Here is a 17039-nt window from a genome sequence, read left to right as displayed (position 1 = left end):
GAAGTATAGTTCATGCTACAGCTTTACTTCACAGGGCTCAGATGCTCTTTCTCTCTTCAGGATTCAGACAGGTAAGAAGTAACTTGGACTTTCAAAACAGGTGCTGCAAACTGGAAGCCAATAGAGGAAATGTTGCCCATGGAAACGTGTTATCAGACTCACATAATGTTTTCAGAATCAGGACATTTTACATACAGATCAGGGTTTCTGGCTTCTTAGAAAAATTAAGGCATATGGCAATACAGGGCCCATATTCCAGCTTGTCCCCAGGGGACAGTGCTGTGTGTCAATGTCCCCTTTAGACGGGGCGAACTCTCATTTCACCACAGGCCCCCAACTTCCTACCACTCACCACCGCCCCGTCCCCACCAGTCCCATTTATGTTACTTCTTTCCCACATGGGCATTTGAATTGATGACTTCTTACTTAAAATGTTATTTTTTCCTCATATTTAAGCATCTATCTTCATTTAAATAATAGGTCTGCTCTGAACCCACTTCACGTAAGTCAGATTACTGGATTAGCACATCGTTTTACCCTTAGATTGTATTATAAATGGCAGTGCTCTCCTAGAATTCTATATTAAGTTCTCAGGGTGATGAATGTTCTGTCTGTTGCATGCATATTCATTTCCCTTACAACTCATTTCCTTGTCTTAGAGACATTTGTTAGTGTGTTTTGATAGGTGTCTTGGGGGAGTTATTAAGATATTGTGAAAACCGATCCTGAATCAATTTTCACTTAGGTTTTGTTTGGCAGTTTCTTCTTTTAGGTTTGCTTGTTGGTTTACTTCTCTGAATTTTAGATTCTCCTGCAATTTCTGACCTCCAGGCAAAGGTGGATGAATGCAGTTCTGAAATGGTAATGAGATAAAGGCTTCATCAGAATTAATAGGCTAGAGAGAAGGACACAGCTGCTCCAGGGAGAGCCACCCTCGTCTGAGGAAATCAAGGGCTTCTCTCAACAGGATGCTTTTTTACTTTTCTCTGTTCCTCTTCTCTTCTTGATCTCATATAGTCTAACTTTAGAGATGACTTTTTTCTTTTCTGAGCTAAAGGATGAAAATGGAAGACTCTTCCTACTTCCATATCCAAGAACTGAAACTCACCGTATTTATCCCAAACATCTCCATTGATTCTTCTCCCAACGTGCGCTAATGACCACTTTGTAACATGCTTATATTTCCTATAGCTGCTACATATTTGTTGACTTCCAACATGAACTACTTCAGTACCTCCTGTATTCCTGCCATTATGATAGCCACAGAGAATATATGTGTGAACCAAGGATAATGTCCATCTGTAAGAACCATCACCTCAAACTCTTGGAATTTTCACTCTGAAATCCATGTAAAGGGGGAAGATTGGTAACAAATCCACAACACAATGGGACAGATGCCATGAAACAGATATGAACAGAATACTGTGAGAACACAAGGGAAGGAATAAATTATTCTGCCAGGTTTGCCAAGAGAAGCTTCTTGGGGGAAGGTTAACAGGATTTCAAAGTATGACCAAGAGTTTTGCCAAACAGATTAAGAGAGGTGGGTACTCCAGGCAGAGGAAAGAGCCCATGTAAAAGTCCCAAGTCTTGACAGGCACATAGCCTGTTGAGGAAACAGTGGGAAAGCTAGTATGGCTAAAGTGGAAAGTAAATAATACCAGGGCATTTGCAACAGTCCATTATAGTAAGAAATGAGCCTAAACTCAGGTGGTGGTGGAATGGATGGAGGAGAGGGGCTAACCTCAGGATACAGGTAAGAGAGGAAGGGGCAACAGGAGTTAAGGGTAACTGAAGTTTCCAACTTGGGAGTATCTCTGTACTCTAACACCATCACCAGAGGAGGAAAACCCAGGAGTGGGCAGGTCTGGGGTCAGCCAGCAGGGTTTGGATACCATGACCCCGTTGAATGACCTCTGTGACTAAATCCAAATGGATGTTCTTCATTTTCGTTTGCCAATGTGACTTTTTCCCTCTCTTCTGTGAATTTTTTTCTATTTCCTAAGACATCACTCTCCTGAATTTCCTCTTACCTATCTGATCCCTCCTTCTCAGGCATGCAGAAGAAAAGGGGTGTTTGAAGGAGGTTATCTGTGGTTGGCTACTGTTCCTATCTCTTGTCCACACTCTCTCACTATGGTAATTTCCCATTTCACAGCTCCTCAATTACTACCTATGAACTGGTGACTTCTAACTCCAAGTCTGCATCCTTCATCTCTCTCTGGGTTCCAGACCTTTTTGTGCAACTGCCTACTGAACATTTCCACCTGGGTGTCCTGTAGGCACCTCAAACTCAGTGTCTGAAACTACACTCTCATCTTCCCAAGCCAAACCTGCTCTCATGTATGTCTCATCTCAGCAAATGACCCCTCTATCCACTTGGTTACCCAGGCTCCTCTCAATTCTAAGTTCCACTGGACCATGTCCATCTTGGTTACCACTAACATAGCGAGTGGCCCACACATAGCAGACATGTATTGGTATAACAAATGAAGGAGGCAGATTGGCTCCTTAGGTTTCTGAGTTTTGTCAATCCTCCTGGAATAAAAGTCATTCTCTACCCTCCTCCCAACCCACTTTGGTCTGAATTAATCAAAGCAAGCACCATTTGCTTCAGAAAGACTTCCCTAACTACCACCCCACATCCCTCCAAGATCTGCTAAGTTCCATAATTTCCTGCATACATCCTAACCATAGCTCATAGCATACGGCTTCCATGCCGAGTTCATCCACCAGCTCCCTAAAGGATGAAGCAGGTATCTTCGTAATATCATAGTGCCTACTTGCTTGATGGAAGGAAGCAAAGAAGGAAAGACAAACTGATAGGAATTCTGTGAGAGACATCCAAAACATATTTTAACATGAGTGTGGGGCTTGGAAGAAATCTGTGACAGACAGGGATGTGAATTATCTATGGTGATGCCACTGGGGTGATTGCATTTGCCCTGGAAGATGTGTGAGGGACGAACTCTCCTATGTCTATAGGAGCTGAGATGGAAGTTGGTCTCTGGTATAAGGTACCAAAGAGTAACAAGGACTCGCATGAACGTCCTTATCTAAAGGGGAAAAGCCAATAATTGCTATGTGGAAGTGCTGGCCCAGTGTAGTCAGATCTTCTGATTTTTTTCCAAAAGAAGTCAGAAATCTATATTTTTGGATGAATGAAAAATCTCCTACATTTTAAATGTTGGTCAAACTAAACATTAGGCCAGATTCAGGCCTTGGCTTGACAAACTGTGACCTTTGGTACAAAACACTGAGGAATGTTGACTTCTGAACTATCAAATTGTATATACATTGACAATGAAACAGAGGTCACAATTCGAAAGAGGACAGTAAAAAAGCAAATGAGGAAATGTATCTATAAGAACGCCCTCATCAATCAATAGCTGAGTTAACTTAGGAAACACATGTTTGAAGAAAGTGGAAATTTTATAAAGGGAGCCATCAGGTAAAGAATATTGAATCAGGTTCTTGATTTGATTTTGGAGTAGGAAGCACCTGCGTGTGAAAGGGGTCCAGTACTAAAAACCAAGGGATTTGTCCAATAGTGGCAGACAGTATTTTAGGTCCTTGTGGTATATTCTCAGCTATAAATACCATGCAGAAGAAGCAAACATCATAGAAGTCAAATATGAAAATGTGCCTAAGTCGATGGGCTCTCTGCTCATTTCAGGGATGAAATGCACAATTTGGGAAATTGATTTTAATTAAGAATTGGACTGGATTTTGTTCAAGATGGAGGAGTAGAAGGAGGTGCTCTCACTCCCTCTTGCAAGAACACCGGAATCACAACTAACTGCTGAACAATCATCGACAGGAAGACACTGGAACTTACCAAAAAAGATACCCTACATCCAAAGACAAAGGAGAAGCCACAATGAGACAGTAGGAGGGGCGCAATCACAGTAAAATCAAATCCCATAACTGGGGGGTGGGTGACTCGCAGACTGGAGAACACTTATACCACAAAAGTCCAACCACTGGAATGAAGGTTCTGAGCCCCACGTCAGGCTTCCGAACCTGGGGGTCTGGCAACGGGAGGAGGAATTCCTAGAGAATCAGACTTTGTAGGTTAGCGGGATTTGATTGCAGGACTTTGAGAGGACTGGGGGAAACAGAGACTCCACTCTTGGAGAGACTGAACCAGACCTACCTGCTAGTGTTGGAGGGTATCGTGCAGAGGTGGGGAGTGGCTCTGTCTCACTATGAGGACAAGGACACTGGCAGCAGAAGTTCTGGGAAGTACTCCTTGGCGTGAGCCCTCCCAGAGTCCGCCATTAGCCCCACCAAAGAGCCTGGGTAGGCTCCAGTGTTGGGTCACCTCAGGCCAAACAACTAACAGGGAGGGGACCCAGTCCCACCCATCAGCAGACAAGCAGATTAAAGTTTTACTGAGCTCTGCCCACAGAGCAACATCCAGCTCTACCCCCCACCAGTCCCTCCCATCAGGAAACTTCCACAAGCCTCTTAGATAGCCTCATCCACCAGAGGACAGACAGCAGAAGCAAAAAGAACTACAATCCTGCAGCCTGTGGAAGAAAAACCACATTCACAGAAAGATAGACAAGATGAAAAGGTAGAGGGCTAGGTACCAGATGAAGGAACAAGATAAAACCCCAGAAAAACAACTAAACGAAGTGGAGATAGGCAACCTTCCAGAAAAAAGAATTCAGAATAATGATAGTGAAGATGATCCAGGACCTTAGAAAAAGAATGGAGGCAAAGATTGAGAGGACACAAGAAATGTTCAACAAAGATCTAGAAGAATGAAAGAACAAACAAACAGGATGAACAATATAATAACTGAAATGAAAAATACATTAGAAGGAATCAGTAGCAGAATAACTGAGGCAGAAGAACGGATAAGTGACCTGGAAGACAGAATGGTGGAATTCACTGCTGTGGAACAGAGTAAAGAAAAAAGAATGAAAAGAAATGAAGACAGCCTAAGAGACCTCTGGGACAACATTAAATGCAACAACATTCGCATTATAGGGGTCTCAGAGGGAGAAGAGAGAGAGCAAAGACCTGAGAAAATATTTGAAGAGATTATAGTCGAAAACTTCCCTAACATGGGAAAGGAAATAGCCACCCAAGTCCAGGAAGTGCAGAGAGTCCTATACAGGATAAACCCAAGGAGAAACATGCTGAAACACATAGTAATCAAATTGGCAAAAATTAAAGACAAAGAAAAATTATTGAAAGCAGCAAGGGAAAAACAACAAATAACATACAAGGGAACTCCCATAAGGTTAACAGCTGATTTCTCAGCAGAAACTCTACAAGCCAGAAGGGAGTGGCATGATATACTTAAAGTGATGAAAGGGAAGAACCTACAACCAAGATTACTCTACCCTGAGAGGATCTCATTCAGATTCGATGGAGAAATCAAAAGCTTTACAGACAAGCAGAAGCTGAGAGAATTCAGCACCACCAAACCAGGTCGACAACAAATGCTAAAGGAACTTCTCTAAGTGGGAAACACAAGAGAAGAAAAGGACCTACAAAAACAAACCTAAAACAATTAAGAAAATGATAATAGGAACATACATATTGATAATTACCTTAAACATGAATGGATTAAATGCTCCAACCAAAAGACACAGGCTTGCTGAATGGATACAAAAACAAGACCCATATATATGCTGTCTACAAGAGACCCACTTCAGACCTAGGGACACATACAGACTGAAAGTGAGGGAATGGAAGAAGATATTCCATGCAAATAGAAATCAAAAGAAAGCTGGAGTAGCAATACTCATATCAGATGAAATAGACTTTAAAATAAAGAATATTACAAGAGACAAGGAAGGATACTACATAATGATCAAGGGATCAATCCAAGAAGAAGATATAACAATTATAAATATATGTGCACCCAACATAGGAGCACCTCAATACATAAGGCAAATGCTAACAGCTATAAAAGAGGAAATTGACAGTAACACAATAATAGTGGGGAATTTTAACACCTCACTTACACCAATAGACAGATCATCCAAACAGAAAATTAATAAGGAAACACAAGCTTTAAATGATACAATAGACCAGATAGATTAATTATTTATAGGATATTCCATCCAAAACCAGCAGATTACACTTCCTTCTCAAGTGCACATGGAACATTCTCCAGGATAGATCACATCTTGGTTCACAAATCAAGCCTCAGTAAATTTAAGAAAATTGAAATCATACCAAGCCTCTTTTCTGACAATAACGCTATGAGATTAGAAATCAACTACAGGGAAAACAACTTAAAAAGCACAAACACATGGAGGCTAAACAATACGTTACTAAATAACCAAGAGATCACTGAAGAAATCAAAGAGGAAATAAAAAAATACCTAGAGACACGTGACAATGAAAACACGACAATCCAAAACCTATGGGATGTGGCAAAAGCATTTCTAAGAGGGAGGTTTATAGCTATCCAAGCCTATCTCAAGAAACAAGAAAAATCTCAAATAAACAATCTAAACTTAGACCTAAAGGAACTAGAGAAAGAAGAACAAACAAAACCCAAAGTTAGCAGAAGGAAAGAAATCATAAAGATCAGAGCAGAAATAAATGAAATAGAAACAAAGAAAACAATAGCAAAGATCAATAAAACTAAAAGCTGGTTCTTTGAGAAGATAAACAAGATTGATAAACCATTAGCCAGATTATCAAGAAAAAGAGGGAGAGCACTCAAATCCATAAAATTAGAAATGAAAAAGGAGAAGTTACAACAGACACCACAGAAATACAAAGCATCCTAAGTGACTACTACAAGCAACTCTGTGCCAATAAAATGGACAACCTGGAAAAAAATGGACAAATTCTTAGAAAGGTATAACCTTCCAAGACTGAACCAGGAAGAAAGAGAAAATATGAACAGACCAATCACAAGCACTGAAATTGAAACTGTGATTAAAAATCTTCAACAAACAAAAGACCAGGACCAGATGGCTTCACAGGTGAATTCTAGCAAACATTTAGAGAAGAGCTAACACCCATCCTTCTCAAACTCTTCCAAAAAATTGCAGAGGAAGGAACACTCCCAAACTCATTCTATGAGGCCAACATCACCCTGATACCAAAACCAGAAAAAGATACTACAAAAAATGAAAATTACAGCCCAATATCACTAATAAATATAGATGCAAAAATCCTCAACAAAATACTAGCAAACAGAATCCAACAGCACATTAAAAGGATCGTACACCATAATCAGGTGGGATTTATCCCAGGGATGCAAGGATTCTTCAATATACACAAATCAATCAATGTGATACACCATATTAACAAACTGAAGAATAAAAACCATATGATCATCTCAATAGATGCAGAAAAAGCTTTTGACAAAATTCAACACCCATTTATGATAAAAACTCTCCAGAAAGTGGGCATAGAAGGAACATACCTCAACATAATAAAGGCCATATATGACAAACACAGCAAACATCATTCTCAGTGGTGAAAAACTGAAAGCATTTCCTCTAAGATCAGGAACAAGACAAGGATGTCCACTCTCACCACTATTATTCAACATAGCTTTGGAAGTCCTAGCCACGGCAATCAGAGAAGAAAAGGAAAAGAAAAGGAATACAAATTGGAAAAGAGGAAGTAAAACTGTCACTGTTTGCAGATGACATGATACTATACATAGAGAATCCTAAAGATGCCACCAGAAAACTACTAGAGCTAATGAATGAATTTGGTAGGGTTGCAGGATACAAAATTAATGCACAGAAATCTCTTGCATTCCTATACACTAATGATGAAAAATCTGAAAGAGAAATTATGGAAACACTCCCATTTACCACTGAAACAAAAAGAATAAAATACCTAGGAATAAACCTACCTAAGGAGACAAGAGTCCTGTATGTAGAAAACTATAAGACACTGACTGATGAAAGAAAGTAAAGATGACACAAACAGATGGAGAGATACACCATGTTCTTGGACTGGAAGAATCAACATTGTGAAAATGACTATACTACCCAAAGCAATCTACAGCTTCAATGCAATCCCTATCAAATTACCAATGGCATTTTTTATGGAACCAGAACAAAAAATCTTAAAATTTGTATGGAGATACAAAAGACCTCATATAGCCAAAGCAGTCCTGAGGGGAAAAAACCGGAGCTGGAGGAATCAGACTCCCTGACTTCAGACTATACTACAAAGATACAGTCATCAAGACAATATGGTACTGGCACAAAAACAGAAACATAGATCAATGGAACAAGATAGAAAGCCCAGAGATAAATCCATGCACCTATGGTCAACTAATCTATGACAAAGGAGGCAAAGATACACAATGGAGAAAAGACTGTCTCTTCAATAAGTGGTGCTGGGAAAACTGGATAGCTACATGTCAAAGAATGAAATTAGAACACTCCCTAACATCATACACAGAAATAAACTCAAAATGGATTAGAGACCTAAATGTAAGACTGGACACTATAAAACTCTCAGAGGAAAACTTAGGAAGGACACTCTTTGACATAAATCACAGCAAGATCTTTTTTGATCCACCTCCTAGAGTAATGGAAATAAAACCAAAAATAAAGAAATGGGACCTAATGAAACTTCAAAGCATTTGCACAGCAAAGAAAACCATAAACAAGACACAAAGACAACCCTCAGAATGGGAGAAAATATTTGCAAATGAATCAACGGAACAAGGATTAATCTCCAAAATATATAAACAGCTCATACAGCTCAATATTAAAAAAACAAAAAACCCAATCAAAAAATGGGCAGAAGATCTAAATAGACATTTCTCCAAAGAAGATATACAGATGGCCAATAAGCACATGAAAAGCTGCTCAACATCACTAATTATTAGAGAAATGCAAATCAAAACTACAATGAGGTATCACCTCACACCAGTTAGAATGGGCATCATCAGGAAATCTATAAACAACAAATGCTGGAGAGGGTTTGGAGAAAAGGGAACCGTCTTGCGCTGTTGCTGGGAATGTAAACTGATACAGCCATTATGGAGAATAGTATGGAGGTTCCTTAAAAAACTAAAAATAGAATTCCCATATGACCCAGTAATCCCACTACTGGGCATATACCCAGAGAAAACCATAATTCAAAAAGACACATGCACCCCAATGCTCATTGCAGCACTATTTACAATAGCCAGGTCATGGAAGCAACCTAAATGCCCATTGACAGACGAACGGATAAAGAAGTTGTGGTAGGTATATACAATGGAATATTACTCAGCCATAAAAAGGAACAAAATTGGGTCATTTGTAGAGACGTGGATGGGTCTAAATACTGTCATACAGAGTGAAGTAAGAGAAAGAGAAAAACAAATATTGTATATTAACGCATATATGTGGTATTTAGAAAAGTGGTACAGATGAACCAGTTTGCAGGGCAGAAATAGAGACACAGATGTAGAGAACAAATGTTCGGACACCAAGGGGGGAAAGCGGCGAGGGGTGGTGGTGGTGTGATGAATTGGGAGATTGGGATTGACATGTATACACTGATATGTAGAAAATGGATGACTAATAAGAACCTGCTGTATAAAAAAATAAATAAAATAAAATTTTTTTAAAAAAAATTGGAATATGTTTTAAATTATATTAAAATTACTTTTACACTTTGAGCATTATAAAATACTACACAAACTCAGTACTTCATTAAATACTACTGTAAACCCATGAAGTGAGTTATTTTTATTCCCACTCTGCAGACTAAGAAACTAGTGTTCAGAAAGCTTCATTCATTCATTGATTCATTCATTCATTTGACAAATATTTATTTGATTTAATATGCTGGGCATACAGTGGTGAACAAAGCAGACAAAAATCCCTGCCCTCATGGAGCTACTAGTCCTGGTGAAACCAGGTAGACACAGAGACACAGTAAATAGCCTTCCTTTCAGACACAAAGCTGCCCTTGCACCCAGTCCTCCTATTAAATCTCAGCTACAAAACTTCTAGCAAGTGGTCACTATTGTTTCATAACAGCAGTTTTGAGGCGCCAGCAGGGGGAAGACCTGCGCCCCAGACAGTGGAAGTTCTCAGGACAACTGAGTAGCTGCTGGCCCTCTCCCCAGCCTCGCGACCTCAGCAGAGAACCCTCTCCGCTCTCTGTGACACTGCTCTGCCCATGGAAGAGCTGCTGTGAAAATACAGCAGCAAATAAGATTTTAAAAGATGGAAGTGCTTGTAAAATCCTATGTATATATTTGTGTAATTCTTGATACAGTAAACAAAGAGCTTTCAAGTAAATTGTAAATATAGTGCTATTTATAATAGTATACAAATTGCCAAATATAAATTAGCCAACTGTGAAATTTCCAGTAATCTCAGAAAATATCGAGTGGTGTTCCGGGTGGTTGAGTTAGCTTTAAGGTTGTTGCTTTTTTTTTTTTTTTTTTGCGGTACGCAGGCCTCTCACTGTTGTGGCCTCTCCCGTTGCGGAGCACAGGCTCCGGACACGCAGGCTCAGCGGCCATGGCTCACGGGCCCAGTCGCTCCGTGGCATGTGGGATCTTCGCGGACCGGGGCACGAACCCGTGTCCCCTGCATCGGCAGGCGGACTTTCAACCACTGCGCCACCAGGGAAGCCCAAGGTTGTTGTTTTAGAGAAGTGTCATTTAGCTGTCCTTAGAAATAGTTAGTTATAACTGGCAGCCGAGAGGCTGAGGCAAATAGAGCCAGACACAGCGAGAGCTACTAAGAAGAGCTGACCTCCAGGGAGATAACAAGTGGGCATTCCCTCATTCATGCACGGAACAAATATTTGTGGGTTTCCTACCATGTCTGTTTTGTTCATTGCTGTATTCTCACTCCCCCAGACTTGCTGCCCTGAAAAAGGTTTATATTCTAATAGGGAGAGACAGTGAATATATCGATGTGTTTATATTAGGTAGTAAGTGCTATGAAGGAAAGTGGCACTGGATGATGGAAGGAGATGAGGAAAAGGGAGATGGTATTTATCAGAGTAATTAAAGCCCACTGTCTCAGTAAACAAACCATGGAATCTCACTGGCTTACCAAACAAAGGCTTTTTCTCTCACAAAATCCAACTGGGGTTGGTGACTCAGGGGCCCAGGCTCCCTCCATCTTACTTCCGGGTTCTCCAAGGCAGGAGAAGAAGGGAGAGATGGAGGAGCCACAGTGACTCTGAAGGGAAGGTGCAGCACGGTGGATCTCTGGGGGAGGAGGAATCCAGAAAGAGAAAACAGCAAAGACAGCAAAGCTGGGCAACGTGGAAAATCAACAACTCTTCTTAGATCCATAAAAGAAGTGAGGTCACAGGACAAACCCTCCAAAACTGGAGAGACGCACAGGAGAATATAGAGAATCACAACTTACAAGAGGAGAAACCTCCACAGGAACCACAGGAACCACAGGAAGCCAGGGTAGGAAAACCTGAACTGTAATTCAGGAATTGCTGGAGGCTTAGCGTGGACAACTCCGAGAGTTACAAACTCCAGGGAGACTCAGTCATCAGGGGGTCCCACACTTGTGTGCGTTTTGCCTCTTGGATCTCTACCAGGTTCTCACAGTGCATGCTGGAGAAATATTCTGGCAGGGAAAAAGGAACCACTTTGAAATATGCCAGAGTATTCTGTTCTTCTTAACAAGGCTCGCCCTCAGGAGAAACTATTTAACCAAAGCCTAACCTGTTTGGGCTTTAACAGAGCCCAGCTGACCTAGGGGAAGGGAACTGGCTCAACTCCAGTCCCCTCTAGCCATCCAGTCCCACCTAAGAGAAGAACACGTGAAGTTTACAATGCAGAGGTACAAGCTCATGAAACCTAATCGTAGCCTACATTAAAGCTTCCCAGCCTCCTACACCTTACCGTCTATTGCTAAAGGCCTAATTACAGCAGCTCCTTTTACCCAGTACACCATGCCTGGCTATCAAGAAAGTATTACAAGGCATACTGAAAGGCAAAAAAACATAGTTGGAAGAGAGAAAGAGCAAGCAACAGAACCAGATTCATGGATGGCCAGGATGCTGGAATGATCAGATCAGGAATTTAAAACAACTATGATTAATAGGCTAAGGGCTGTAATGGATGAAGGAGACAACATGCAAGTACTGATGGGCAGTGTAAGCAGAGAGGAGGAAATTCTAAGAAAGAACCAAACGAAATGCTGGAGATCAAAAACACTGTAAGAGAGATGAAGAATGCCTTTGATGAATTTATAGTAGATTGCACATGACTGAGGAAAGGGTGTGTGGGCACCAGCTTATAGGAGATGTAGCTCTTCATGCCCTTGAACTTGGTCTGCTTGGTGGGGTCATCTATGGTACACTGGAAAAAGGGGTTCTCCTTCCACTTGTGGCTGTAGACCCCCAGTATCACACAGCTTGTCCCTGTCCTTCCCCCTCTTATGACTGCTTTTCAGCATCATACTGGAAGTCCTAGCTAAGGCAATGAAGAATAGGGTATAAAAGTTATACAGATTGGGAAGGAAGAAATAAAACTGTCTTTGTTTGCAGATGATATAATTGTTTATGCAGAAAATCTGGAAGAGTCAACAACAACTCCCTCCTGAAATTCATAATACATTATAGCAGGGTTGCAGGATGCAAGGTTAATATACAAAAGCCAACTGTTTTCCAGCAGCAATGAACAAGTGGAACTGAAATTAAAAACACAACACCACTTACATTAGCACCCCCCAAAATGAAATACTTAGGCATAAATCTAACAAAATATGTGTAAGATCTACATGAGGAAACAACAAAACTGAGGAAAGAAATTAAAGAACAACTACACAAATAGATATTCAATGTTCATGAATAGGAATACTCAATATTGCTAAGATGTCAATTCTTCCCAACTTGATCTATAGATTCAATGCACTTCCAATCAAAATCCCAGCAAGTTGTTTTATAGATATCGACAAACTGATTCTCAAGTTTATACAGAGAGGTAAAAAACAAGAATAGTCAACACAATATTGACGAACAAGAACAAAGTTAGAGGACTGACAGTACTCAACTTCAAGCCTTACTCTAAAGCTGCAGTAATCAAGACAGTGTGGTATTGGTGAAAGAAGAGACAGACAAATCAATGGAACAGAATAGAGCCCAGTTACAGACTCACAGAGTCACCTGATCTTTGACAAAAGAGCAAAGATAGGTTTTTCAACAAATGGTGCTGGAACAACTAGACATCCACATGCAAAAAAATGAATCTAGACACAGACTCTACACCTTTCACAAAAATTAACTCAAAATGGATCAGAGACCTAAATGCAAAAATGCAAAACTATAAAACTCCTAGAAGATAACATAGGAGAAAACCTAGATGACCTTGGGTATGCAATGACTTTTTAGATATAACTTCAAAGGCACTATCCATGAAAGAAATAATTGGTAAGCTGGACTTCATTAAAATCAAAAACTTCTGCTCTGGGCTTCCCTGGTGGCACAGTGGTTGAGAGTCCACCTGCCAATGCAGGGGACATGGGTTCATGTCCCGGTCCGGGAAGATCCCACATGCCACAGAGCGGCTGGGCCTGTGAGCCATGGCTGCTGAGCCTGCGCATCCGGAGCCTGTGCTCCGCAACGGGAGAGGCCACAACAGTGAGAGGCCCGCATACCACACACACAAAAAAACCCTGAAAAACAAAAAACTTCTGCTCTGTGAAAGATGATGTCAAGAGAATGAGAAGACAAGCCACAGACTGGCAGCAATATTTGCAAAAGACACATTTGATAAAGGACTCTTATCCAAAATATACAAAAACATTCTTAAAAATCAAAAATAAGAAAACAAACAACCCAATTTAAAAATGGGCCAAAGACCTTAATAGACGCCTTACTGAAGAAGATATACAGATGGCAAATAAGCGCATGAAAAGATGCTCTACATCGTATGTCATCAGGGAAATGCAAATTAAAACAACAGTGACATACCACTACACACTTATTAGAATGGCCATAATCCGGAACACTGACAACACCAAATGATGGTGAGAACGTGGAACGAGAGGGACTCACATTCATTGCTGGTAGGAGTGCAAAGTCGTGCAGTCACCGCAGAAGACCACGGGCATTTTCTTACAAAACTAAACATACTCTTACTATACAATCCGGTAATTGTGCTACTTGATATTCACCCAAAGGAGTGGCTAACTTATAGCCACACAAAAACCCACACAGGGATGTTTACAGCAGCTTTATTCATAATCGGCAAAACTTGGAAACAACCAAAATGTCCTTCAGTAGGTAAGTGGATAAACTGTGACATACCCAGGCAATGAAATATTATTCAGCGCTAGAAAGAAGTGAGCTATCAGGCCATTGAAAAGATATGGAGGAACCTTAAATGCATATTACCGAATGAAAGAAGCCAATATGAAAAGGCTACACAGTATGCTTCCAACTACATGACATTCTGGAAAAGGCAAAACTTTGGAGATAGAAAAGATATCAGTGTTTGCCAGGGGTTAGGAGGGAAGGAGGGAGGGATTAATAGACAGAGGAGTTTCAGGGCAGTGAAACTATTCTGTATGATAATATAATGGTAGATACATGTCATTATACATTTGTCCAAACCCATAGAACGTACAACACTGAGTGAATCCTGACATAAGCTATGGACTTCGGGTGATAATGATGTGTCCATGGGGAGGCTGTGTGTGTGGCGGGGAGGGAGCATCTGGAAAATCTCTGTACTTTCTCCTCAGTTTGCTATGAACCTAATACTGCTCTAAAAAAAAAGTCTACTAAAAAAAAGAAAAAAAAATGAAAGGCACGCTTGGCTTGTTCCAGAAATAGCAAAGAAACCACTGTGGTTTCTCTCTAGTGGAAGAGAGGGATGGAAAGAGAGGCAGGGGCCTGGCCACCTCTCAGGCCAAGGGAAGAAGTGTGAAAATGCAGTTGTTTGGAGCCATTTAGTGTCCCTTAATGACTTGTCTTTATAAAAGCGTAATGAAATAGAAATAGTTGATGGCTATAATGATGATTCTGTAAATTGAATTATGAATAATATGCTCCATTTTCTAGAGAAATCTTTTTAAAATGTTATTACTGTATCTACTTCTGTGAGTGAACAGTTTTAAGTTTCTAATACTGGAGTATATTTTCTAGATATCCAAGACCTTTAAGTGGTAGGGTCTTTCCTGCCATTAGGGTGCCACAGGGCCAGGTACCACGTCCCTGTTCTTCATGAACCCCGAGCATTTGCTCGTGCACTGGCGCTGCAAACAACCTCCGAATCCCAACGGTTCCTCAACCACTGCTCTACAGAGCAGTCCAACCTGTCTGTAAATGCCATACTCTCAAACTCCTGGAAGTTTCACACCCAAAATAGATTTTCAGTCTCCCTCTCTATTTGAAAGCCTGAAACGTTGCAAGTTTCCTGCTACTTTAACTCTTTAACCTAAGGAGTAACTACCAGATGAATAGTAAGGATGAAACTAAATGTATTTATCTTAAATATTCTAGATTAGCTTCTTAGAAGTTACTAAGTAAAATAAATTGTATTCTAGATGTTTCACAAATGTTGCCTTCATGTTTCTGACCACATAAATTGTTGATGCCGAAATTCAATGAACTCTGTTACTTACTGTGAGAATTGTCCTAACCCAGAATTTTCAGCTACAAATGGTGTAATTCAGAATTTGCTTACTGCATTGAATTAAGGTTTTGCATTAGGGATAAACACCATGGGAGTGATTCTGGTATACTGGGTTGGTGGTTTTGTACAGAATGCTTAGAATACCACAGCTCTTACAATAATTGTATACTCTTCTGGCTTGTTTCCCAGATTTGCTTGAAAAAGGTCAGAGGACAGGATGAATTAATTGGGTGAATGCTAACACCCAATCAGAGGTGTCTTCAAAAGAATAATTAGGTTAGACAATAAGAGGGGGTTCTGAGAAGAAAAAGCTTTAGGCAAATTATACACTGAAGGAAAAGAAGATGTGAAACAAGGCAACTCTAGGAGACTGGAGTTGATTAATATTTCAGGAAGTGATTTTTTAATCTACTTATCTTAAAAATAATATAAATATAGTGAGACAGAGATGAATGGAGAGGGATGGTCACTGATCTCAGACTAGGAGCAGGGGTGTGAACACTGGTACCCTTCCTGGGGCATATACCCCAAGATTGTAATTTAGGACGCCCATTATCTTTACGAAGGAGGACAGAGGTTTTGCTTTCCAAAATAACAATAACAACTGCAACAGCAGCAGCAAACACTTAAACTGTGCTTACCACGAATAAAGCTAGTCATATATTAAGCTCTGTTTCATTTTCCTCATCTATAAATAGGGATTACGTGATTATCAAATCCCCACAGCAAACCTAGGAGTCCAGTAAGTAACTTGCTCAAGGTCTTACAGATCGCTATTAACAGGAGGCCGATTGAACCCAGCAGCCTGGCGCGGAAGCTTAAGGTCTCATTCATGTGTCTTAGGGAGGGGAAGGGACACATGCAAAATGCTAGCTCTCTCTGCACACTTCTTTTAGTGTAAACTCTCCAGTGCCTCCTTCCCCACACCACCCTTAGCCTCTTAATTGGTCAAACACAGCGCCTTTCCTTACTTTGCTCTTGTCATTCTCCCTTTTTTGACCAAAAGCCTCCAGTGGGGAGAAGATGAAAGGGAGCTTCTCCGTCCGTCTACAGCCCCGACACAGGCATCCTTCTCTCTTCTTAGCGCAATGCTAACATTCATTGAAAATCCTTTAACAGACGCATGGGTTAAGTCATTGTAGGAGTATTCAATGAGCGCTCAGAGTGGGAACGCTTATCAGCAACGCAAACATTTACTTACTTTCTAGGATACGTTTTTTAACTTAAAAGCCTAAAAAAGTCTCAGACAATTCACTTCTGAATAGAAACCTTCACCCGCAGCTCTCACCGCTGAGCCTCACTGCGCGTCACAGGCCACAAGGCGGCAGTGGCAGCTACGGAGTCGGACCCGGGGGCGGGCGCGGCGGCTCGGCCATCGCTTGCTCTCGCCTGGCGCGCGGCTCTCGGCCGTGGATTAGCGTAGCTGGGGACGTGGGAGGCCGCGGGCCCCGCCCCCAACCGGCCGCGGCGGCCGCCC

Source organism: Leucopleurus acutus, assembly GCF_964270905.1.
Source record: "Leucopleurus acutus genome assembly, chromosome: 3".
Taxonomy (NCBI): Eukaryota; Metazoa; Chordata; class Mammalia; order Artiodactyla; family Delphinidae; genus Leucopleurus; species Leucopleurus acutus.
This window is presented reverse-complemented; position numbering follows the sequence as displayed.